Source organism: Urocitellus parryii, chromosome 11 (genome assembly GCF_045843805.1).
Source record: "Urocitellus parryii isolate mUroPar1 chromosome 11, mUroPar1.hap1, whole genome shotgun sequence".
NCBI classification, from domain to species: Eukaryota; Metazoa; Chordata; class Mammalia; order Rodentia; family Sciuridae; genus Urocitellus; species Urocitellus parryii.
This window is the reverse complement of record NC_135541.1, coordinates 88,668,915-88,684,185: the sequence shown is the minus strand read 5'-3', so window position 1 is coordinate 88,684,185 and position 15,271 is coordinate 88,668,915. Positions and strand designations below refer to the sequence as shown.

The 15,271-nt window shown below is 32.9% G+C and overlaps 1 pseudogene; it reads left to right on the top strand.

Annotated features, from left to right (window-relative positions):
• Positions 1-1,883: 1,883 nt before the first annotated feature.
• On the top strand, positions 1,884-14,376 carry LOC144249322 (heterogeneous nuclear ribonucleoprotein A1-like; annotated as a pseudogene).
• The last annotated feature ends 895 nt before the right edge of the window (positions 14,377-15,271 follow it).

Genomic DNA, 15,271 nt, shown 5'->3' with positions numbered 1-15,271 from the left:
TATAATTAACTTCTCCAACTACACACTCTGTATTTTTTCTGCCTTCAGAAGGCAATTTAGCACACATTGGTTCTTTATCTGCAGGAGTGACCTTCACCTTTATTCCTGAAGCATCTGAAATATTTCTCATTCTTGCCTGGGTTAGGTTGTTATAGTTCCCCAGTGAGCTTAGTAACAGGACATAATTCCTGAAATGTACCCTAAGAGATCTTCTGTATTCCAGGCATACTTTTTCTTGTTGTTTGTGGAATTGTGTGGGTTTTCTATTTCACTTCTGGAAATGCCATGATTGATAAGCCATTGCCATATATCTACATGAGTCAGAATGTTCTGTTCATTGCTTCTCTTTTGCTGCCCATTATGGTATATAAAATCACCTTGTCCTTGGAAGTTGAGTGTGGCCACTTGGCCCTTACCAGTCTGCGTTCCAATTATTTGGATCACATTTATGTTTTCCAATTGACCTGCCAAGGCAAGTTCTGGCATAAAGGGGAAGAACAACGACAGCACTTTTCAAGGATACTGGTGATCTGCTAAATATGTTTCTCCAAATGTTGGTGAAGGACTCATATTTTGTCCTTCCAGTGTAGGGAAGGCCTTACATGGAAAACTCATGCTAGCATTCCAATCTCTTTGAGCCTCTGAATCCTGTAAGTAACAGTAAAACAAGGGATATAGGCATTTCTAGCTCATTCACAGCAAGGCTTGTTGATACTTATTTTAGCCAAACAACCAAATAAGCTATTAATACATTTTAAAACAGTCAGCTGCTGCAGTAAATCCATAATATCTGCAGCATTGGTCCATATCAACAATGGGCCTATGGTGAGGGTGGATCCCGAGGAGTATCAACATTTTCATGCTCAATAATGAAATTATGATAGGTCATTGCTATTTCCATAGGCAATACAAGATTAGGAAAAGGTAGAGAAGTCAATACCACAGGGGGTAGGAGTGGTGGTGATACTTTCTCTAAGGGTAAGGAGGTCAAATGTAGAATTGCAGTATCTCCACTCTCTTCATGTTCCTGCTACATGTCTCCATCCCAATTTACAGGATCCCATGTTTTTCCCAAGCAGTACCCTTATTGTAGTATCAGGCACCTTTCAAGGCTGAGAGTGAAACATATAATAATCTATTGTAGGATGATTGTGTTTGCTTTTGGGCAACCTCAAGATGGACGACAGGGTAGATTCCCCCCTAGAATCCTGAGGAGGCTTTAGATTGGTTATGTGCTTCTGGAGCTGATGAATGAGGATCAGACCTAGGGCCCCACACATGCTAGGCAAACACACTATCACTGAACCACAACCTCCGTCCCTGGAGCTGATAAATTTAATCTCTGAGCATTCTTTTCCTTTTTCACTTTGTCCTACAAAGCCCAAGAACAATCCGTTAATATCATTACATTCCTCTATCTTCTAAAAATTTTCAAAAGTGTTATGTATAGAATTACTAATATCCTTGCCTCTCATAAGTGGCGAATTAAAAGTATTACATGCATTCATTTCTATGTCTTTTTAAACAGTTCAGGCCATGGATTATCAGTTCGCTTCATATCACACTAAAGAGAGAATGTAGCAATTGTAGGTCTAATCAATGTAGAGAGCCAACTCCACAAAACCAAATAGGAAATTCATTCTTAAATTCTGTTTCTCTAGCACCACTTGTGGTATCAAAATCTGTGTTAGCCAGAGTTCTCTAGAAGAGATAAGATGTGATACATATATGTATGGATATAACAGGGGATTAGTAGGGTGCCTTGCATGATCAGAAACTGGATACTCTCACAATGACAGTCTGCACATCTGAGAACCAAAGAAACTAGTAGCTGAAGCTTTGGAACAAGAAGGACCAATGACTTAAGCCCAATGCAAGCCTACATGGGAAGAGTGAAGGAGCTGAATTCTGTGGTCCTTTGTTGTCAGCAGCAACAGACACTCACTCAAGAAAAATCCAGTTGGCTTGAACCTCAGGTTCATCCTTCTACTGTTGTTGTATCTGGCATCCAGCCTACTGGACAGTGACAATCTAAGTCAGGGAGTTTGCTGTCCCATATGCCAATAGTCTCTGAAAACGCCCTCATAAATACACCCATAAATCTCTTAATCCTAGGCATTTCTTAACTCAATCAAGTTGAGCATCCAGATTAACCATCACAACACATATTAATATTTACTATGAATATTAGCATAACTTTGAAATTTGTATTATTAACTAAATCTATCATGCAAAAATGTCTACTTTAGTAGAATTTAAGTTGCTTACAATTTTTCTTTAATCCACAAATATAAAAGCACATATCGTAGTATTTCTCTATTCTAGATAGGACATATATTTACAAATAGATTTGTGGAGTCTTACTCACTGACTGGGCTACTGTTTTGCTATGCAGGTTTTCTACTCCAATGGGTTCACATTATTATTATCTGTGTGAAGGACCTTATTCTGTGATGTAAAAGAAATCTACAACACTCAGCTCTATTAAGGAATCCTACCTCAGTGATTCTGGACTGCATTTTCTAATTTGTTTTTGTAATTTGAAAATTGCAAGTTATTTTTTTCCCAAAATACCTGCAGATAAATATTTCTTTACTAGCTATATGAGTTCCTATTGCCCTACCATCCTCTATCCTGATATTAATAAATTAGAAAAAACTTCTGCCAGTCTAAATGTTTTTAAATGATATTTAATTACTTCAATTTGTAGTACATGACTAGTTTATAAAGTACATTTTCTGTTTATTTGTATTCAGATTTGATCTATTGAGAATGCCTATTTCTATCATTTTCTATTTCTACTACATTATATTTTAACAAAATATTTTTGAAACATATATATTATCATATATAACCTTTGATATATAAATTGCACATATTTATTACTATAAGTTTTATTAAAACAAATACAAGAAGCTTATAAAAGCAAAGTAAAATTTAGCATTTGCAATAATTGTACACATACCAGGAATTTTTGTTAATCATTTGATGATATTTAGCCCACTGCATTAATCAGCTTTTAGCTGGGTATCTTTATATTTCTAGCAAACATTTTTTTATCATTCTGTTTTATATATCTGAATGCAAATACAACTAGTACATGTTTAAAAATTATTGTTCGTCCTTTATGAAGGACTCCAGATTCTTTGTAGACATGAGATTTAGAAAGAAGATATAAACAATTCTGAGTAAAAAGGCAGATGAGGTTGAGAACCAGTGACCTGCACCATTGCCTCCGGGTGTTGTAAACTGAAGCTCAATTATAAACAAAGGGTTGTATATTTTGTGGTATATTATAAATGAGAGTTCAAACAAAAATGGTTGTAAGAAGAAGATTGTGTGTTGAGCAGAAAATGGTGCAGTGCCTAGCTAGCAGATTTCCTCAAGAGCACTACAACCTTGCTTGGAAACATGTCCTTCATTTCTATTTTTTAACAACCATTTTAAAATTTGATTTTCATTCCATAGCTATAGTCCTTGAAAAATGTTTTAACAATATTTTAAATTCAACCTCTTTATGTATATTTAGATGTTTTTGTGACCAACATTATTGACAGATACAATATATTTGTGATTTATGGCAAAAAAAATGACATTTAAATCATTAATAATTAAAGTACCTTTTAAATCTATGCATACTTCAAATATTAAGAACTAATCACAATGACTAATACTGACATGTAACTATATACTAGTCATGCTCTAAATGCATCATATTTTATGAAGAAAAAAATACCATTGTATTATAATCATGAGTATTATTTTTCAGATGGGGATTCTAAGAAATAAACATATTAGTATTTTGACAAAACAAATAATAGTAGGTTATAGGACTGGGATTCAAACCCTGAAAGTTTTGCTCCAGAATTAATATTCATTCTCTTCACCAGTTGTACTCAGTGGAACTGGGTGATCCAAATTCATTATTTTGAGGAAAACAGGTGGGAATGGCTCTCTTTAAAATCAAAGGGGGATCAATAGAAGAAAGTGACTAAGGAGTGGGATGTGGGGAGAAAAGGGGGGAAATAATCATGAATGATACTGGCCAAATTATATTATTATATAGTGCACATGTATGAATATGTAACACCAAATCCTATCAATATGTGTAACTATAATCCACCGGTAAAATGAGGAAATAAATTTCAAAAAGAATAGGGATCAAGATGAAACATTTATAAACAATAGCTATGTGACATTGATATATCATTTAAATATATGGTTGTTTTATAGTAATACATTTTTATTATACTGCATTAAGAAAATTAATGGCCTGCAAAGTATTGGAAAATAAGCAAATAACCATATTTTTCATTTTAAAGAAAGCGCACATATATGTGTATACAAACTTTCTCTATAAAGAGCCATACAGTAAACATTTTAGAATTATTGGGTCATATCGTCTCCATTATAACTATAAAGTTATGGTTTTCTAGAATTAAAGTATTCATAGACAATAGTAAACAAAACGGCATGACTCTGTCCCAGTAATATTTAATTTACAATAATTGGGGTAGAGTGGACCTGCCAAAGAATACAAAGTTAGTAGACATACCTTTAAAATATATTATATGTCTATTTTGGCATAAATACCAATAGGATAGTATTATATTAAATTATGGTAAAGGATGAACTTATATTCTATGGAAAAGCACATTAAATTGGGAGTCCATAGTCCAGACACTTATTCATTGCCCTTAATAAATTGAGCAACCTTAGCAACCACAACTGATTTCAAAATGTATTCTAAACATCCAAAAATTAGGATTGGAAACACAGTAAATGTATGCTTCAAACTGAAACCATATGAAATTGATTCTTTTGACTATTTTATTATAAATATTAACATAGCACAAATCCATGAGTTTCACTGTGGTATTTCCACGCATGCCTGTAAGACATCAATCATATATATACACTCTCTTCTTCTACTCCCTCCCATTCACCTCTTGCTACTCCCTCCTTCAGTACTCTTCCCAGTCACTACAAGTTCACCATCTACTTTCAGGGTTTTTTAATTTTTTATTTGTTTGTTTTGTATTGTATTTAAGTTTCTATATATGAGGAAATATTTGTGAGATTTGTGTTCTTTTTTTTTTTTCATTTAACATAATGTTTTCCGGTTCCATCCATTTTCCTGCAAATGACTTGATTTCATTTTTCTTCAGGGTTCAATAATATGCCATTGTGTATACATGCAGTAGTTTCCAATTCCATTCACCTGATGGTGAGCTGATAGGCTGATTCTATATCTTGATTTCTGTGAACAGTGCCAGAATAAACTTTAATGCAGGAGTCTCTTTAGAAAGCTGAATTCATTTCACTTGTATAGCCAGGAAAGGTGTAGTTATATCATATGGCAGTTCTATTTTTAGTTTTTTGAGGAAAATCCATACTGTTTCCAAAGTGACTGTCCTAATTTGCATCCCCAATAAACAGTGTATGAGTATAGCTTTTTCTCCATATCTTTACCAGTAATTGTGACATTTTTTTTCTTAGTAATAGTCATTCCAGGTAAAGTGAAATGTAATCTCAATTAAGGCTAAAGATATTGAACATTTTTCCTTATACTTCTTAATTGTTAATCTCTTTGTTTGAGATGTGTCTGATCAGATCATTTGCCTATTTTTTGATTGCATTATTTGATTTTGTTGCTAATTTTGTTTAGGTCTTTATGTTCTAGATACTAATCCTTTTTCAGATGAGTAGCTGACAATGATTTTTATCACATTATGTGTACTATCCCTTTACTCTGTTTGTTGTTTTGTTGTTGTTGTTATTCTTGTTGCACAGAAGCTTTTTAAACTTATGTATAACATTTATCCATTCATGCTTTTGTTTCCTTAGTTTTAAAATTCCTATCTGGAAAATTATTTTCTGTTTAATATCTTGAAACATTTCCCAATGTTTTCTTCTAGTGGTTTCAAAACATCAGATCTTACCTTAAGGTATTTAATCCATTTTGAGTTGATTTTTGTACTCAGTGAGAAATACTGTTCCAGTTTAAACCTTCTACATGTGGACATCCCATTTCACTACAGAATTTGTGGAATAGTTTATTTTTCCTCCATATATATTTTTGGCACTATTTTGGACATTTTGGAGAATCAATTTACTAAGAATTTATGGTTGTCAACATCACACTGTTTTTGTTACTGTAGCTCGATAGTGTGTTATGAAATCAGGTTTTGTGATGTTTCCAGCATTACTATTTTTCTCAGGGTTTCTTTGTCAATTTGAGTTATTTTATATTTCCATATAAATTTTAGGAAGCTTTCTCTAGTTCTGTGAAAAATAACATTGATATTTTAATGGGAATTTTATGGAATCGGTGGACCAATTTGTATAGCAGTATAGTCATTTAACCATACCAATTATCCCAATACATGGACACTTCATAGCATTTTCTTCAATTTCAATCTTCAGTCTTTTAATGTTTTCAATATAGAGAGATCTTTCACATTATTAGTTAGATTTATTACTAAGTATTTTATTTTTGTGGGGTCTTGTAAGTGAAATTGATTTCCTGATTTATTTCTCAATGAGTTCATTACTGTTATATAGAAAGCTAATGATTTTTTATGTTGATCTTGTATCCTACTATTTTACTGAATTTGTTTTTCAGTTCTAAGTATCTTTTGGTAGAACCTTTAGAATTCTTTTATGTACAGAATAATATCAGAAAACAGGGATAATTTTAATTGCTAATTTTGTATGAGTGTATCTTTTATTTATTTCTCTTATATTATCAGGCTCAGATTTCTAATATATTTAAGAAGAACTGAGAATGGGTTAACATGACTTGCTCCAGATCTAAGGAAAAAACCTTCAGTTTTTATCCATTCAGTATGAAGTTGGCTGTGGATTCATCATATACAACATTAACAATGCCAAAGTCTGATCCTAATTCATTTAAGGCTTTTATGATGAAGTGATGTTGAATTTCATCAAAGGCTTTATCCTGTATCTATTACATTTATTGTATAATTATCCTACTTGATTCTATTTATATGTTATATTGTATTTAATTGATGTGCTGTTGATCCAGCCTTGCCTCAGGAAAGAAAACAATTTGGTTATGTTGTATAATTTTTAGAGCTTTTTGCTGGTGCTTGAGATTAGCCCCAGCAGTGCTCCACCACTGAGAGAAGTCCACAGATCTTTTAAATTTCATTTTCAGATAGGGTCTCACTAAGTTGCCTATGGTGGCCTTGAACTTATGATCCTCCTTTCTCCGTCTCTTAAGGAGCTAGAATTAAAAGTCCATATCACTGTATCCAACCTGTACGATGTTTTAAATGTGACATTGAATTAGGTTCAAAAGTATTTTTGATAACTTTTGAGTCTATATTCATAATGAATACTAGGTTATAGTTTTATTTTTGTTGTTGTTATGTCCATGTCATATTTTGGTGGTAAGTTAATACTGGCTTCATGGAATGAGCATAGAAGGGTTCCTTAGCTTTTTATTTTTTTGGAATAGTTTGGGGAAGCACTGGCATTAGTTTTTTCCTTTAAAGTCTGGTGAGAAATCAGAAGTGAATTCATCTGGTTCTGGGATTTTCTTTGTTGGGAATATTTATTGTGAGCTCAATTTCATTACTTGATCTATTTATGATTTTAAGTATTATTGGTTCAATTTTAGGAGGTCTTATGTGTTCACAAGTTTTTCCATTTCTTTGGTACTTCCCAATTTATTGGCACATAGTTTGCCCACGTATTTTTTTAATGATCCTTTGAATTTTTTGGACACTGTTGTATCTTTCTTGGTATCTGTTTTTACCTTTTTCTCTCTTTCTATTTGTTAGACAAGCTAAAGGTTTGTCAACTTTGTCTATCATTTTAAAGAAATAACTCTGTTACAGTGATATTTTAATTGTTCATGTTGTCTTCATTTTATTTGTTTCTGCTCAGATATTTATATTTCTTTCCTTTTATTGATTTGGTATTTGATCTGTTCTTGTTTTTATAAGATTTTAAGGCAAATGATTAGGTTATTTATTTGAGATCCCTCTGAGTTTTAATGTAGGCACTCATTACTACAGACTTATCTTTTAGGGATGCATTTGTTGCAACTCACCAATCTGAGTATTTTGTATTCCTATTTTTATTTCATTTAGTAGTTTTTTTAAAAATCCTCCCTATTTCATCATTGACTCACTGTTCATTCAAGAGTGCAGTTGTTTAATTTCTGAATTTCTCTTGCTTTTGATTTCTCATTTCATTCCATTATGATAAGATGCAAGACATTATATAAACACTTTTTTTTATTTGTTAATATTCCCTTTGCAAATTTTAATTTAATATATAGTCTATTTTGGAAAATGATGTAGGGGCTGATGAAAAGAATATGTATTCATCAGCTAAAGGATGGAATATTTGGTTGATATCTGTTGAGTGTACTTATTCTATAGTGTAATTTAAATTTCATACTTCTTTATGGAACTTTTGTTTGGATGAGATATATATTTATAAGACTGGTGAACTGAAGCTACTAACTCTTACTACATTGGAGACTCTAAGTCTAATAGTATTTGTTTTATAAAATTGGGTCCTCTGGTTTTGTGTGTATGAAAATATATAATCATTACATTGATAAGCTAAATTAGTTTTCCTTTTGGTCAGTCTGAAGGAGCCAATCCTTTGATCACTATATAGAAGCCTTTGTTTCTTTTGAATTTGTCTTAACGTTTACTTTGTTAGATAGAAATATTCCTTCTTGCTATTGGATATATTTGCTTGGAATACCATTTTCCATCTTTTCAGTTTAGGTTTGTGTATGTCTTTGCAGGTGGGGTGAATTTCTTCTCAGCATCATTTGTAGACTCTTGTTTTTCAATCCATTTAGCAAGTCTCTGCCTTTAATTTGATAATTAAAACCAGTTACATCCAAGTTATTATTGAAAATTATTTGCTTTTTCCTTTTCTTTTGGTTGTTTTGGATGTTGTATGTACATTTCTTCCTATGTACTTAATCTTAGTAACTTGATGATGATTGTTTGACCATTTTTGATTCTTTACTGTTTCTTATTTGCAAGGCTTCTTGGCTAGTGAGATACATTCTTTCACATGGTTGCATGCTTTTGTTTACCCTTCTCTTTTGCATGTAATATTTCCTTAAGTGTCTTAATTTAATTCTGGTTTTATAGTCATGAATTCTCTTATCTTATGCTTATCCTAGATTTCCTTTTGAAAACTTCTGAGTATAGTAATCTTGTCTAATGGGTTTTCTTTTAATTGTCACTTGGTGCTTTTTGCTTGCTGATTTAAATATTTTCCCTTGACCTGTGCTTTTGGCAATTTTAATATTGTGGAGAGGTTATTTTCTGATCATATCTTTTTGGGTTTCTTAATGTCTGTTTTAATTAGATGTCCATGTCCTCCCAAGATTTGCAAATTTTTTTTATTATTTCTTTGAATGAATGGTCTATGCTCTCAATCTGTTTCTCTTTTTCCTCATGAATGCTAATGAACTGTGTTTGTTTTATGTTTGAAATTTTTTAAAATGGTTATTGAAAGATTGTACATATTTTTTTCATTCTTATTTTTTTTAAATTTATGTCTGAATCAAATTCTACTATTGATCTATTCTGATGTCAAAACTTTCAACTGAACTTTTTATCTGGCTTTTTCAGCTTTTACTTTTGAACATTCCCTTTAGTTATTTTGCAAAATCTGTCTCTTTACTGAATTTCTCATTCATATCCTACATCTTCTTCCTCAAGTCATACAACTATTTTTCTGTATTTCTTGGATTTTATTGAGTTTTTAAAAAAATCTTTATTTGAATTTTTTAATCTCACATTTCATTTACTTTGACATTTTTAGAATATCTTTCTGTAGATGTATAAACTTTAGGTACTATCCTATGACCTTATATTTTTCATATTTCTTTTGTTTATGTTGAGATTTGAACATGTGTTGAGATGGAGAGCTCTTCCACTTTTATGTGAGTAACTCCTTAATAAGCAGCTTTGGGGTGGAGGTATAAGTTTGTTGTGTAATTTTGAGTTTACTTCTAATTAGACTTTGTAATGTAATCTTCTGTAGCTTCTATGATTAGTGAGTTTGAACACAATGTGTAATGTTTTGGTATCTTTCTCTGTTGTAGATCTTACTAGAGTGGCATCCTCTGTTATTTCGGAAGGGTGAAGTGTCACCAAAGAGTATGTGAAATGTACCCTTTTTTGGATACTCCAACAATGGGAGTGGAAACCCCAATCAGGTGGCATGGATTTCTGTGGGAATTCTAAATGTTAGAACTATTACTTGAAAATAATTCTGATCCTGGTTGCTCCATTCATGATGAACGGCCTGGAAATTTTATTCTTGTTTAGACACTGGTGTGCTTCCTGGCATTTCATGGGGAGCTGTATATAACTCACATTCTGTGGCACTTATATCCATGTTCATTGTCAATGCATGATCTGACAGGCTGTGGGAAGGATGGGTGCTGAGAATTGTCATGGGTGTAGTGTCCACAACAGTTGTGTTATTCATCTTTTCTGGAGCTGTGGGAATGCCTTGTCAAGAGTGGGACATCAGGCTCCCCTAGTTTCCCTACTTAGGGGTGGATTGTTAATTATGGTTTTTTGTACCTACTATACTTTTAAGTTGAGGTGTCCTTCGATGTTTTAATGAGACTAGGTCATGGCTGGAACTAGGTAAAATTCAGCTTGGAGGGGCTAGGAGTATACTTCAGTGACAGTACTCCTGCCTGATATACATGAAGTCTTGACCTGAATCTTCAATCCTGCAAAAGTTAAGATGAAAGAAGGAAAAAAAAAAATAAAACAAAGAAAAATATAAACCTCCAAAGATAAAAAAAAGTAAACAACAACATTAACAACAATCACAACCAAATTAAGGTGGGTATTATATAGGATGACATTTTTAAAAAAATGTGAAAATAAAAAAGGGAAAAGGGAAGAAAAAATTTATAAAAGATAAAAAATTTTATGTGTATATATGACCTATATATTATCAAATATGTATTATCATATAGGTGCATATATATTTGTCATATATGTGATTGGATATGTGTGTGTGTGTGTATATAACAAAAATAATTTTTCCTATCAGAGTACCTAATGGGGAAGCAAGTGTGAAAAATCTCAAATTATTTTAATCAAAGCTGCTGCCTGGGTCTTCTTAGACTGAATCCAAATACAGAGTGAAGGCTGGGGGTTATTGACCTTTTCTGTTGTTTTGTTTGTCAAGTGACTAGTGGGAGAAATACATGAGTGAAAACTTGGAATTTGTCTTAGCCACTTTGGACAATGGAATGAGCTAGTATGTAATGGGTAGCTTGACAGGTTGAGGTTATCTCCAGAGCTTAATAGGCTTTCTGTTCAGAGGACAGAGCAAATACCAGTGCTAAGGCATGTCATTGGAGACCTTAGAGAATGAGGAGAGGTACTAGAGCTTAAAAGATCTGTGCTGGGAGCAAGGGACAACATGATCTGCATGATCTGCCACCCTCACTACAGCTGCCCTCCCTTTTGGGTTCTACATGAAATTACACACAGCAATTTACTTCCTGGACCCTGTAGCAGGTCTCCTGAGCTGTCCATTTTAAAAAGAAATGTCCTCCACTCTCTTCCACATTGCAGTCTATGTTTCCCATCTCATAATTCTCAGTGAGTTTAAAAGTCTCAATTGGGGTCAAAGTTTGTCCCCTGTCAAAAGACAGCCACTTGCTGAGGTAATGCCAAGACAATGCTTTTGGATTCCAGAGATTGGAAAATGCAGTGATTTCTGTCCCCAGAAGAGTGAACTCAGACAATAAGATCTTTCTGAAAGATGGTTCCCTACCATAGTACCATGAGAACATTCCTGGAAATGCAGAGAACTTCTCCTTAGCCAGCTCACCATGCAGGTCTCAGGACTCTTAACTATTTAAAGCATACATTAAGAGGTGTTTTTGAATTTACCAGTGATTTTTGCTTAACAGATTATTATAACATGCTCCATGCCATAGTGCCCCCAAATTGTCAGATGGCTGAATCAGTGGAAAAAATGGTTGTTAATTATAACTTAGGTAAAATATATGTGGAAAATGTAACTTAAGTATAGCATATAAGTGATAGTCTAAAAACTCTTATAAAGGAAACTTAGTAATATGTGTTCAAGTTTGAGTGTACAATTATTGTTTATTATTTCAAAATTCACATTTAAATTTTTTTCCTATTCACCATGACAAAATCAGTATGGCCTTGGAAAACTGAAGCAAATCTTTTCAAGAAATATAAATATCTGTTTTGAAAAAAAATGTTTTAGAATACTCTGCCAAGAAATATTATTTAAGTATGAGGTTATATAACAAAGGTAATTATACTGATAATTAAGTGAACATAACTTTTAGATAAAAAAGTATTTTAAATATATTTTTCTAAGTCTTGTGTACTCACAAAAACAAAGCACTAGTTATTAAAGTGTTGACTCATTAAAATAATTTGAAATTCAAGAAAAGATATATTATTTCAACTTTATATCAGTTTTACCTGAAATTTGAGTAAAAATGAGCCACATACCATGGTTGATTTTTTAAAAATTTATTTTATGTGATCGGATCCACACAAATCTTTACAGAAGGGAGAAAATTCTGACAATATTTTGAATAGTGTTATGAATTCAGAATACATGTTTAGTGCTGAACATGAAATTATTTCTAATCTACATGATAAATAATAAAAAAATATGGAACACTGTATTGTGGAAATAATAATAGTTTTGTTCTATAATAATAATGGTTTTGTTCTAATATATATATATATATATATATATATATATATATATATATATATATATATAGTTTTGTTCTATTGTGAAATTTATGAAGTATTTGGAATTGGTTGTGTTATTCACATAATTATTAATGACACCCAAACAAACTTTAGCTCTCTGATATGGAAGTAAGTTATTAAATTCTCAAATTTACAAATTTAAAAACATATAGATGGTATGACTAAACTATAAAATTATTTTTTTAAAGCTGAATTTTTATAGTTAGTGCTTTAGCATGGCATGAGATATTCCTTTTTCTTTTTAGTCACTTAAATGACCACTTTGTAAAGCAGCCCTATGTATCCTAAAATGCTATGAAATATTTTAGAAAGTTATTCCTGTACATTTGGATGCAGTTTTATCATATTAATTTGGGAATTTGTTAATCTAATTATAAATAAATAGAATGCATAGCAAAATAAAGTATAGCACTAAAATCTTGATATAAATAAATATCACAAAAAAGAACCAGATAAATACAGTTTTATAATCTAAAGACTGCTTAAAGGAAATATTTCCAAAGAAGACTGTGTACACAAGAATAGAACAGGAGTGAAGAAAATAGAAACTTAAAAAGGATCAAGCTTTCTGTCCTTGGATGCCACTGAGAAAGCACTGTTAAAGTCTCTCTTTCTACTGCTGTCACGTCCAAATCAGAGTCCCCTAAAGAGCCCAAACTGCTGTGGAAGCTGTTCATTGGGGGACTGAGATTTGAAACCACTGACAAGAATCTGAGAAGCCATTTTGAGCAATGGAAAATGTCCACAGACTGTGTAATGAGAGACTCAAACACCAAGCACTCCAGAGGCTTTGGGTTTGTCACTTATGCCACTCTGGAGAAAGTGGATGCAGCCATGAATGCAAGACCACAGAAGATGGATGGAACAGTTGTGCAAGCAAAGAGAGGTGTCTCAAGACAAGATTCTCAAAGACTAGGAGCCCACTTAACTGAAAAAAAATCTTTGTTGGTGGCATTAAAAAAGAGACCGAAGAACATCACCTATGAGATTATTTTGAACAGTACGGGAAAATGGAAGTCATACAAATTATGACTGCCCACAGCTGCGGAAAGAAAAGGGGCTTTGCTTTCGTAACTTTTGAAGACCAAGTCATTCAGAAACACCATGTGGATGGCTACTGTGAAGTGGGGAAAATCCTATAAAATCAAGAAATGGCTAGTGCTTCATCTAGTCAAAGAGGTCGAAGTGGTTCTGGAAACTTGGGTGGTGGTGCTGGAGGTGGTGCTGGAGGTGGTGCTGGAATGACAATTTTGATCATGGAGGAAACTTCAGTGGTTGTGGTGGCTTTGGTGGCAGCCGTGGTGGTGGTGGTGGATATGGTGGCAGAGGGAATGGCTACTATGTATTCAGTAATGTCAGAAGCAATTTTGGAGGTAGAGGAAGTTACAATGATTTTGGCAATTACAACAATCAGTCATCAGACTTTGGATCCATGAAGGGTGAAAACTTTAGAGGCAGAAGCTCTGTCACTCCTGGTGGTGGAGGACAATACTTTGCCAAGTCACAAAACCAAGGTGACTATGGTGGTTCCAGAAGCAGCAGTAGCTATGGTAGTGGCAGAAGGTTTTAATATTGGCAGGAAGCAAAGATAAGCAGGAAAGGACAGCCAGAATGACAGGGAAGCTCCAGGTTACAACAGATTTGTGAACTTAGCCAAGGAAGGTGATGGCAGGGACTAGCTTCTTCAAGAAGACATGGTTTAGACATTACTCATGTGTGTGGGCAAAAAAAAAACCCTTAAGGTTGTATTTGTGGCTAATTGTATAACAGGTTATTTTAGTTTCTGATCTGTGGAAAGTGTAAATCATTCCAACAATGGGTTTTAATGGAAACTTTTTTTTTGTACCCATAGTGTTGATTGCTAAACAGTCCGATCATGATGCTAAGTAAATGTAAAATGTGAATGAAAAATAAAGAAACAATCAAACGTTTATATAAGAATAATTAGCATCCAATGTTAAAGAAGTGAAGATATGGCAAACATATTGTAAAGATTAGGTTGATTTTTTTTTTCAAAACTACAAAAGACATCATTCCAGAAATCCGGAAGCATACATTCAACAAAGGGAAGGAAGCACTACACTCATCATCAACATCAACAACCTAAATATGCTGAAATAAAAAAATAGAGATAGCTTTAAAATATGTAAAGATATACAAGGATATGACTGTGGATATAAATATACAGATGAAAATATTTTAAAAGAAACAGATTGAGCCTCACAATTGACTTATCCAAAGATAAGGAATACAATAAGGAAATGAAATCATACAGCAAAAGTGATAAAGCAAAATGAAAATTAAAGAATGTAATGTATTTTAATGAAGAGCAATCCTGTGTGTGTGTGTGTGTGTGTGTGTGTGTGTGTGTGAGAGAGAGAGAGAGAGAGAGAGAGAGAGAGAGAGAGAGAGAAAGAGAGTGTGTCCAGCTCTGTGTGTTTTCCTTTAGATACTGATACAATAAT